An 11519-nucleotide genomic window follows, 5' to 3' on the forward strand; every position below is an offset into this window, starting at 1 on the left:
CAGCTGCTTCATAAGAGAGGGAAAGGCGGTTTAAGGCAAGTAATGGTCATAATTTTTTTTTTGTTTGTTTGACTGTAAAAAAATGTTTTATGTAGAGGTTAAAAGGCCAGAGACATAAGAGAGCTTCATTCTTTTAAGATTGATGGGAATTATGTTTTAGAAAATAAATGTTACCAATGTCTGCTACTGTAGTATTCTAGAGCACTGTGGTAGACAAAGACAATAAACAACCACACAATATGGTTGAAATAATAAAACAGTTTAGTTACCCATCCTTACAGAATTGAATGCACCTCTGTTTGAAAATGGTTACATTTGAACTAAATGTTTTCTTTTTTAAATGTTTTTCTATTTTAGGCCACTGATGAAGAGCAGGTGGTGACTGGGATGAATGCTGGACAAAGAGGAGAAATGATCTTCCCCCAAACTGATGCAACAGTGGTTTTAAAGGAGGAGGCCGCCCTGGATAATGTCAAAGATGTTGCACACCTTTGCTGAGCTGATGGGACTTCATGACTACATCAATTATCTTAAAGAGATTAAGGAAATTGGCAGTGATGCATTTTCTGTATGCAGTCATGGACTATGAAACAAACCGTAAGTGTATAGTCTGTAAAAACAAAATGTCAAATGCTCGTTCTGTGTTGTTCAGTAGAAATGGAGTTCACACTCATTCATACACATACTCACAATACTTCACCCATTTGCTTGTGTTAAATGTTATAATGTCAGTGTTAATGTTGTGGTTTTATTTTTAGTTTGTGTTTAAAAGAAAAAAGAAGAAAGAAACTATTAACTAATTGTACAATTATTGTAAAGTAGTGTTTTTTGTACAGTAGTTTTATACAATATACAGAATTTACCAGACAAAATAGTCAGCAGATGTTCAGCAGATGTGCGTGCCACATGATAGGGGAGGTTTGGGGGGGGCTTTAGTTCCAAAAGGTTGAGAACCTCTGAATTAGACAAACGAACATATATACTAACAGCCAACATTACAAGTCCATTCAGATAACTCGTGTGTATATAGTCATGCGTCTGTGATTGTGTGTGCACTTGGGGTGTATCTAACAGATTAACAAGAAACCATTGGAGACAACAAATATTATCAGCAATAATAATGACAATAATAACTATGAAAACAAAAACAACAACAACAATAATAATAAAAATAATAATAATAATATTGATTTCATGATTTAAACGACCACGGTTAGCGGAAGACTGATCATAGTTTGTCTGATCAATTTTGCCTTTTTAAATCATCACGACTTGCCTAAAATATACAGTTCAAGCATAAAACTGTTAGTTTAAACGTTAAACCTAGATAAATGTGCGCTATCAGGTGCATATTCAATCGTTTGTGTGGAGAGTGGAAGCTGAAGCCGCTTTGCAGGACATGGAGGCGCCAGCGCGATCACTTGCATTTTTTTTTTTCAGTGGAAACAATTTAAAATATTCCGTCATTTTTGCTCATAAAGGTAAGAGTAATACACCATTCGGAACTGTAAAGGATCTACTTGTTTTAGTGTGCACAATTATATTTTATTTATAAAATAATATAAAGAACACAAACATGATGCGCTTTCTGTCGTCTCAACAGGAGCGCTTCACAAAAATGAATCGAAACTCAGCGAATACATACATCACAGTAAGGGCACTCTAAAAAAGGAGATGGCGAGTCAGGATCGGCAACTTTATCCCTGCGACACTGACCCAGAAAACACTCCGCGCCGCTTCCAATCCCACAATGCACTGCGCAAGCGTTTAAGCTAAGCTTCCATAGGAATGAATTGAAAACGCCCGATCCGCTCCGCTCGCTACGTGCCAGTGGAAACGCACCATGAGACACTAAAAAAAGTTGGGGTCTGTGAGGATCGGGCTAAAATTCAGAGATCTAGACCAAGTCACCACTTTAGTTGAGGGGCCACAAACATGATGAAGTCATGAGAACCTAATGCTTAGTTAATGATGACTATTGAATTTGGATGTCAACACAATTCACGCATACTGTGATTGGCCAATGTTGGGGTCTGGACACCACTTTAGTTGAGGGGCCACACACATGATGAATTCATGAGAAGATAATGCTTAGTTAATGATGAATACTGTATTTGGATGTCAACAGAATTCACATGCTATGTGCTGTGATTGGCCAATGTTGGGGTCTGTCCATTTACCTATTTATTTTTTTGTGTACAAAAAAAACATAATGATCATGTGTAATAAATCATAAACCATGATCATTTAGTTATCTTAGTTAATGTCTTAATTAAGGTGTTGTTCATCCATGAATCCATGAAAGAAAGACTTATGTTAGTTCCTGATAATTCATGACATATTAATGCATGAAGTAATGCATACTTAATGCATGAATTTATGCATGAATTCGTGGTAATTCATGTACCCTTACCGTAAAGTGTTACCGTATTTTTTCATGTATTCATTTTATTTGACATATTCTTAAAGTTTACTCTGTTGCAGTCTTATCAGTTCATTTCTCTGTGTGTGCATGTACAGTGAGGAAAAAATGTTTGATCCCCTGCTGATTTTGTATGTTTGCCCACTGACAAAGAAATGATCAGTCTATAATTTTAATGGTAGGTTTATTTTAACAGTGAGAAACAGAATAACAAAAAAAAAAAAAAAAGGAATCCAGAAAAATGCATTTAAAAAAATCTTAATTGATTTGCATTTTAATGAGTGAAATAAGTATTTGATGCCCTATCTATTAGCAAGATTTCTGGCTCCCAGGTGTCTTTTGTACAGGTAAAATACACCTGGGAGCTGAGATTAGGAGCACTCTCTTAAAGGGAGTATAAAAGACACCTGTCCAGAGAAGCAATCAATCAATCAGATTTGAAAACTCTCCACCATGGCCAAGACCAAAGAATTGTCCAAGGATGTCAGGAACAAGATTGTAGACCTACACAAGGCTGGTATGGGCTACAAGACATTCACCAAGCAGCTTGGTGAGAAGGTGACAACGGTTGATGCAATTATTCGCAAATGAAAGAAACACAAAATAACTGTCAATCTCCCATGGTCTGGGGTTCCATGCAAGATGTCACCTCGTGGAGTTTGAGAACAGTGAGGAATCAGCCCAGAACTACACGGGAGGATCTTGTCAATGATCTCAAGGCAGCTGAGACCATAGTCACCAAGAAACAATTGCCAATACACTATGCCATGAAGGACTGAAATCCTGCAGCTGCCGCAAGGTCCCTCTGCTCAAAAAAAGCACATAAAACAACCATCTGAAAGATTCATAGGACAACTGGGTGAAAGTTTTGTGGTCAGATGAGAATTTGGCATCAGCTTAACTCGCCATATTTGGAGGAGAAGGAATGCTGGCTATGACCCCAAGAACACCATCCCCACTGTCAAACATGGAGGTGGAAATATAATGCTTTGGGGGTGTTTTTCTGCTAAGGGCACAGGACAACTGCACTGCATCAAAGGGACGATGGACGGGGCCATGTACTATCAAATCTTGGGTGAGAACCTCCTTCCCTCAGTCAGGGCATTGAAAATGGGTCGTGGATGGGTATTTCAGCATGACAATGACCCAAAACATACAGCCAAGGAAACAAAGGTGTGACTCAAAAAGAAGCACATTAATTTCCTGGAGTGGCCTAACCAGTCTCCAGACCTTAATCCCATAGAAAATCTGTGGAGGGAGCTGAAGGTTCGAGATGCCAAACGTCAGCCTCAAAACCTTAATGACTTGGAAAGGATCTGCAAAGAGGAGTGGGAGAAAATCCCTCCTGAAATGTGTGCAAACCTGGTGGCCAAATACAAGAAACATCTAACTTTTGTGATTGCTAACAAGGGTTTTGCCACCAAGAACTAAGTCATGTTTTATGAAGGGGTCAAATACTTATTTCACTCATTAAAATGCAAATCAATTTACTTTTTTGAGATGCATTTTTTTATTAGTATTATTATGTGTGTTATTCTATCTCTCACTGTTAAAATAAATCTACCGTTAAAATTATAGACAAATTTTTTTGTCAGTGGGCAAACGTACAAAATCAGCAGGGGATCAAATCATTTTTTGCCCCACTGTATGTGTGTGCATGAGTGTCAGTTTTGCACTCTTGATATTTTAGTGTCACCCCTTTATTGCTGTGCATTTTCTTTTCTGCACAGTGGCTGATTTGTAGTTTTCGTATTTTTTTGTATTTCCCACTCATTTCCTGTCAGTCATTTTTGACCACGAAGGAGTGTAAAACCAAGTGTGACTTTTTTTTTTTTTTTTTTTTTTTTGACCCTTTAACATATCCAAATCATTTCCGTAATATTTTAGTGTGTTCACATAGCTAAAGCAGAAGTCACCAAGTGTCATCTCATTTTGATGAAGCTACGATTTTGAAAATTTCAAAATATACTTTTTTTTTCGGTCAAAAATGACCAAAGAGGCCCAGAGGCCCATTTACCTGCTACACCTGGTTACTTGTGTAATTCTTGTGTAATGCTTGTGTAATTCTTGTGTAATGCCAGTGTCTGTGTCCAAGAAAGAGACAAAAATAGTGCAAATGGAGTACATGAACATTAAGGACTTTATTAATATTGACACAGATCAGTAAAGTCTCAACTGCAGATGTACAGACAATCACACCATCAACAGATATATACAGACAAATCACAGATGAAGAAATGTCTAGAGTGCTTTGAAATGATTAAAGGAAAATAAAAACCCTCACTCATGAATAATTAAAGGCGTGATCGAATGCAAAATTCACTTTTACTTGTTGTTTGAACATAAATGTGTGTTGGCAGCCTATAATGATAAAAATCCACCAAGTTCTTGGTGGATAAATAATATAGGGATTCCCAAATCAGGCCATTCTCAGCTTCTTGGCTGTGTGACATCACACAGACCAATGCCGCTCCCGCAATATTTGATTGATACGGCCGTCCCTTAGACCCACCCTGGCATAGGCAGAATAGATGAATGCTAGGAATGCTGCCGATCCCTAGGGGCACCAAACGTTTTTTTATAACCATTTATAACCATTTATTTATTAAAAAATACTACCTCAGTACTATTAATTTAAAATATTACAAAAAAAGCGATTGTCCCACAAAAACAACTATTTTATTGCTTTCCCGACTCACCCTGGTTTGAAGCATGATCAGTCTTCCCCTGCACAGCTGCACTTCCACATACATCAGTCACCTTATTGTGATAGATCAAGTTAATTAATAGATTACCACTATGTCAAAAAAAAAAAGAAGAGATGAAGAAAAACAGTTCAAAGACAGGTAATATGATGTAATGAATGATGATCTAGATGAGGTAAACGTTTGTGAACAAACTTTATGTTGGCCTAGTTTAAAAGTTAAAAATAGGGTAATAACAATGTCTGGAGTGCCAGAGATCTGAGATTTTTCGTTTCACACGGTAACACATTTTAATAATATTTTTTATGCTATGGTATTTTCCAATTTCCAGTTTGAATTGGCTAATTTAGTAATGTTTGTATAACTGGGTTTATTAAAAATCACAACATTTTATGTAAAATTCACTTAAGGATGTACATTTCTCAGTTTATTTGTGGTGATAACATTAGCAAGGGCTGTAGTTTAGTAGAACATTGCTGCCATCTACTGGAAACTGGACACTTCAAATTTATTTTTAAGATTGAATAGTAAGGTTGCAGTATGCTAGTGAAGTGTTCAAACAAAACTCTGTTAGTTTTGAGCAGGAATACCAGATGTAATAATTCTTGCTGTTTGTGTTTATTCATAATGTGATTCAGGCAGCACCTATATTTTCTATAGTTTCACTGGAAATAAATTAAAATAAGGTTCATTTTCCATGACTAACATTAACAAAAATAATAAATACTGTTACAAATGTATTGTTTATTGTTAGTTCAAGTTAGTTATTACATTCACTAATGTTACCAAATGAAACCTTAATGTAAGTGTTGCCATTTCATTATCATCATCTTTTTTTTTAAATAAGAAAATGTAACACCCAATAGTCACATATACTCCTCCATTTCTCTCTTCAGATGCACTTTTGAAATATCTAGCTATGCAGTTTGTGTGTGAATGTTTGGACACAATGATTATTGGTGAAATGGTTTGTGAGGCAAGGGGTGTCAGGCATGGGCGTAAATTTCATTTAACAGTAGGGGGGGACAATAAATATAAAATTTCTCATGAGCAATTTTTGAAGGGGACACAAATAATACAGTCAAATTGTACTTATTAAGACATGTCCCCACAGTGAAAAACTTTGCTTCTATCATTATTACTGTAGCATGGAGACTGCGCCATTATGGTTATTTTCAAAGTTTTTCTCAGGTTCAATGACAAAGCAGATTTTTCTTCAAAACTATTTATTGCATTGTTTGTTATGTTGTTTACAGTCAAGCCATCAGAACAGAATAGATATTGATTATACAAAAAAAAAAAAAAAAATACAGTGGGGTCAGTTCGGACGTAGCACAGTGCTCATTTAGTAAATGCATAGCTAAACAATATGCTAATTGTGGCCGTTAATGTTAAGTTAACATTATGCCAAGTCGTCACAAATAAATCAATGCATGGGAAACGGCTTTGTCGTGTTAGTTGCAGTGCACTATGCAACAAGCTATTGTAAACAAGCTAACGTTATAGATAAGTAATAATTTTAATAGCTAATATAGCAGATTCATGGAAAATTACATCGGTAATCAGCATTTTTGCCGCAAATAATTTATGAATGAGTCTGCATCAACTACATTAAAGAGAATCCCTTTATTTAAAGTGAATAAAATACCCTACTTACTGGAGTTCAACATTAATTGAGCCGCAGCCACACACCTGACTTGAACTGGGAAAGCAGACAGTGGGCCAAACCACTGTGAGGAAGGGGAGGGGGAACTCAACTGTTTCTAAATGCATTTTTTGCGGGGGGTTTTTCTACTTACACAATTATTTTAGGTATACATACATATATTTTTCACAATAGAGAGTGCGATTTTTTTTTAAATAATTTGTTTTGGGGGGGACAACCCTCGGATGGGGGGGGACATGTCCCCTCGTCCCCCCCGGGATTTACGCCCATGGTGTCAGGTAATATCTTGCCTAGGGCAGCAAACTGGCCAGGGCCAGCCCTGCAGTCCGCCATAGTTTTGACGCCTGAGCAAGGGAAGACAAGAGTGTTTCCCAAGCGATTAAGGTGTTCTGTTGTTGGATGTAACTGAGGGCATCAGAAAAGAGTGACATAGCACCAGCACAATACAAGAAGAGACGTATGTAATTGTAAATACAATATTTCTTTTTTTCTCCTCTGAAGGTGTACCTTCCTGTTTGCGTAGATGGGCAGTTAGCTTGCACCCAACAAAAAGTGAGTATGAAAGGAATAATTTCAACAATACAAACTATTTTTTCCCTTTTGTTTTTGTGTTGACTTCTGATTGATAGCATTCCTAACAAATACTACTCAAAACCATACAGAAACATAGAAATTAACGCTGTATTAATATAATGCTGAATTGGGTCAGTACAAGTACAATGGTGAATATTCACCTTATTTTTAAAGTATGATCAGTATTTATAAACTTAATATATCTATTTTTCCAGTTATTATTATTATTTACTTTTAGTTATCTTTTATACTGTTTAATGTTGTAAACTGGTAGTTCTTACCATATGTTTAAATGTATTGTCATATTCATAAACACATTGGTTTGTAAAGTAAATCGTTTTCCCAGTTCCCAGTTATTCTACTAGTTTTTCACCTATAATGGCTAATAAAGTCTTGCACATTCACAGAAAATAGCTTACTTCTGCATTACAAAATATGTGGATAAGCAACATCAGACATTAACCCTGAGACAACATAGTCCTATAGAAGCTAGAGGTGTACCAACTCGAGAAGAGGTTAAAATTATTGTGTAGTGGGGTAAATAAAATTGGCACTCAGTTCTGTATCTAAGTAAGCTAGGTAATCATGTGAGCTATAATTGTCATGTGCCATTATATTAGACAAGAGCTACTACATACATGTTTATAATTAATGGGAATTATGCAAAATGTATCATTAATTCGAAAGTGAAGATCATGGTAACCCACTAGTAATGATTCAAGTATTACCAAATCCGTTAGAAGGAATTACTAATTATTTGGATCAGTATTCTAAAGTGATTATCATGATACCTGTCAGGATTGTGGTTGGTTTTGTCTGGGTTTTCCTTGTGTTTTTCCCCCTGTGTTTCTAGTACTTTTGGTTTGTTCCTTGTCTCCCCCTTTAGTTCTGTCTCCATTTGGTTTAGTCTTGCCCTTATTTGTACTTCCCCTTGTTATCTCGTTTAGAACCACTCCCCTGTTCCTGTGTATATATTGTTCCTTGTGCCTCACTTCCCTTGTCGGTGTTTATATTGTCTTCCGTGTCTTTCCGTTCGTTGTGGTTGCTGGTTCCCTGTGTTTCCCTAAGTTTGGTTTATGTTGGATTGTTTAATAAAGCCGCATTTATTGGATCTCCGCTCTCCTCCTGCTCCTTCCACGCACACGCACGACGTACACACACACCGTGACAATAACACCCTAGTAATGACTAAAGTCATTGTGAACTTTTGAGGTTTTTGTAAGGTTCTGAATAGTAATACTTCCAATGGCTTTGGTAACCATTTGTTCCTGTGCAATTATTAATTAATGATGGAACAGTATTCTTAAGTGTTACTGACAACCGTTATTGGCTCTTACCTATTATATATATATATATATATATATATATATATATATATTATGGTTTTTGAAGCTTCCTGTGCTATTGGAGCAAAATCAATGGAGCAAAGGACAAATTTCATAGCATAACATGCTCTAAACACACATCATTTTATGTCCTGTCAGAGCAGTACAGAGCCCCCAAAGAGTAGTGGAATAAAATCAGGGTGAGTGGAAAAAATTCTGGATGGGAGGAAAAAATATTTTAAATATTTTTTATTTCTCTGTCACAAAACTTTTGTCTTCCCTCAAGAAACTTTGCGTTCCCTCGCAAAACATTTGTGTTCTCCCACAAAACTGTTGGATTCTCTTGCAAAGATATTTGCGTTCCCTCACAAAACGTTGCACTCTCCCACAAAGATATTCTCTCTATGTTCACAATGTAGCATTTCATAGAGTTTTATTTTGAACTTGGACTCAAGTATAAAGAAATGCTGTCAGTGTTCAGGCTAGTTCAAGGCATGGTTTTGGGACATTCTAAAACGCTTTAATGTGAAACACTGGAGGACCAAATTCAGTACACCTTTTATTATTAAACCATCACATTAAGCCTCCCATGAAGAAAATGTGGCTCAATGAAGACTAAACATGCTATAGAAACGTTTACAATATATCGTGGACATGCAAATGTCACGGTGCGTGGGAAAGGGAACGAGGAGACGAGGTCTGGGGCTGGAGCCATCTCGTGACTCTGGTCTGGGGCTCCAGCCTTGGAATAGCAATTGGAACTTGGAAGCGGCCCATGGGCTTGACTTTGAAGCGGCCAGTGAACTTGGCTTTGTAGCAGCCGGCAGTCCTGGGCTGAGCATGAAGGTGGAGCTTTGGAGGATTCTGGTGTACTTTGGGTTGGTCAGGCAGTTGGAGCCGTTGATGAGGTATGTGGGACCCATCCGGAAACATGCACCTAGGGCGGCGTCATGCCAGCTCACCCGGTTGAAAAGCTCTAGGAATTCTTCCACATATCTCTCCAACATCCGTCACCAAAGCCTGTCCTCAGCCTCTGTCATCACTGCTGGTCCGGCGTTCTGTCAAGGTGCGTGGGACAGGGAATGAGGAGACAAGGAGATAATGATTCAAAATAAAACAGACTTTAATAAATAACCAAAAGGAGATACAAAAACTAGCATGGGAGACAAGGGAATGACCATAGACGTTAGACCAGACACTAGACACTGGGAAACACAGGGTTGAAATAATAAAGACATAACGAGACTAATAAAGGGAACACAGGCGAATTACATGGAACTTAATTTACAGAGGAATAGGAACTACCAAATATGAACATGGAAGAACACAAGAGAAAACAAGGACCAGGAACATGTGGGAATCAAAAACAACACACAAAACAGTCTAAAACTCTGACAGCAAGCAGATGCTGAATTTCATGATAAGTGTTTTCTTCCCCATATAAAACCATGCTTAATGCGGCTAAATATAAGAAGACAGTGAAAAAGCCCACATTTTATATTTTATTAAAAATATACTATGTTCCGGCAAGCAACACGGCAATCTATTAACCCACATTAATGTTTGTTACGGGGAAGAAAATCATTTTTTGGTTAAAAATCGTACAAATTAATTTTATTGAGCAAGTACATAACCAGCCAGTGGTCAAAACTATCACCTTACTTTAGCCCGATTCAAAACAGTTAGCTTATAATAATGTTTTCTATTTTGAGTGTTACGAGTAGGTTTTTGCGGGAAATTCGAGCATGGTGCTGCGTCATTACGTCACTTCTGTAAACATAAAGAAGGGGTCCCAGCTACTGCTGCAGGTGGCGGATCGTTTATAGCCTTTTCTCATAGTGTTACGGGATGAACGAGACGAGAGGCGAGCGGATCCATGTGCGAGCTTTTATTTGGACGAGACAGATACATGGTCGTGCAGGCGGGGTCAAACAACAGTAAACAGGAGTGTAGGAGGCGAAACGAGAGAATAGTCCAGGAAGACGAGCGAAAGTCCGAAAAGGCAGGCGGCTAGACAGACGTAAACGAGAAAACCAGGCGGGATATCCAAAAACCAGGAACTAGGAATACACTAGGAAATACAATAATACAAAACGACAATTCAACGATTCAACAATCCATGAAGTGCACTGAGGAGGACCGGGGTTTTTGTAGGATGCCTGATTGGTCACGGGGGCTGACGCAATCAGAGCGGTGGAGGATGGGAGATGCAGTCCAAGATGCAAAGTAACAGTCAGAGTGAGTAGGTGGAGCGATAGTGACATCTGGTGGTGAGTGGACAACGGGACACCGACCAGATTCGTGACACATAGCAGCTGGAAGAATTAAACTAATTATTTTGATGGTGGATTGTAATTCAAAAAGGTTTATGTGTTTATGAAACACAAGTGTCTGAAATTAGATATTATATTCCTGTTTCAAATGTGCTGATGACAGATAGCCTACGTGGGATCAGTGTTGGGGAAAGTTACTTAAGTAAATGCAATGCATTGCAATATTAAGTAAAAGTAATGCATTGCAATATTGAGTTACTCCCTAAAAAAGTAACTAATTACATTACTTAGTTTCTTTTTATGGAAAGTAATGTGTTACTTTACTTTTGCGTTACATTTTAAATCTGGGCAGGGCTTGCTTGTTTGTTTTTAATATAAAAAGCAAAATTTTTGGCAAATGTAAAAGCCTTTTCATAAAAAGTAAATTCACGCCTGTACAGCTTTAAATACTGGAGTAAATTAAGATAATTAACAAGACACAGGTGAATAGAGGTTAACTAATGATGACTAGATGAGAACAGGAACAGGAACGACCAAATACAGGCACATAAGGGA

This window comes from Labeo rohita, unplaced genomic scaffold, assembly GCF_022985175.1.
Source record: "Labeo rohita strain BAU-BD-2019 unplaced genomic scaffold, IGBB_LRoh.1.0 scaffold_420, whole genome shotgun sequence".
NCBI lineage: Eukaryota > Metazoa > Chordata > Actinopteri > Cypriniformes > Cyprinidae > Labeo > Labeo rohita.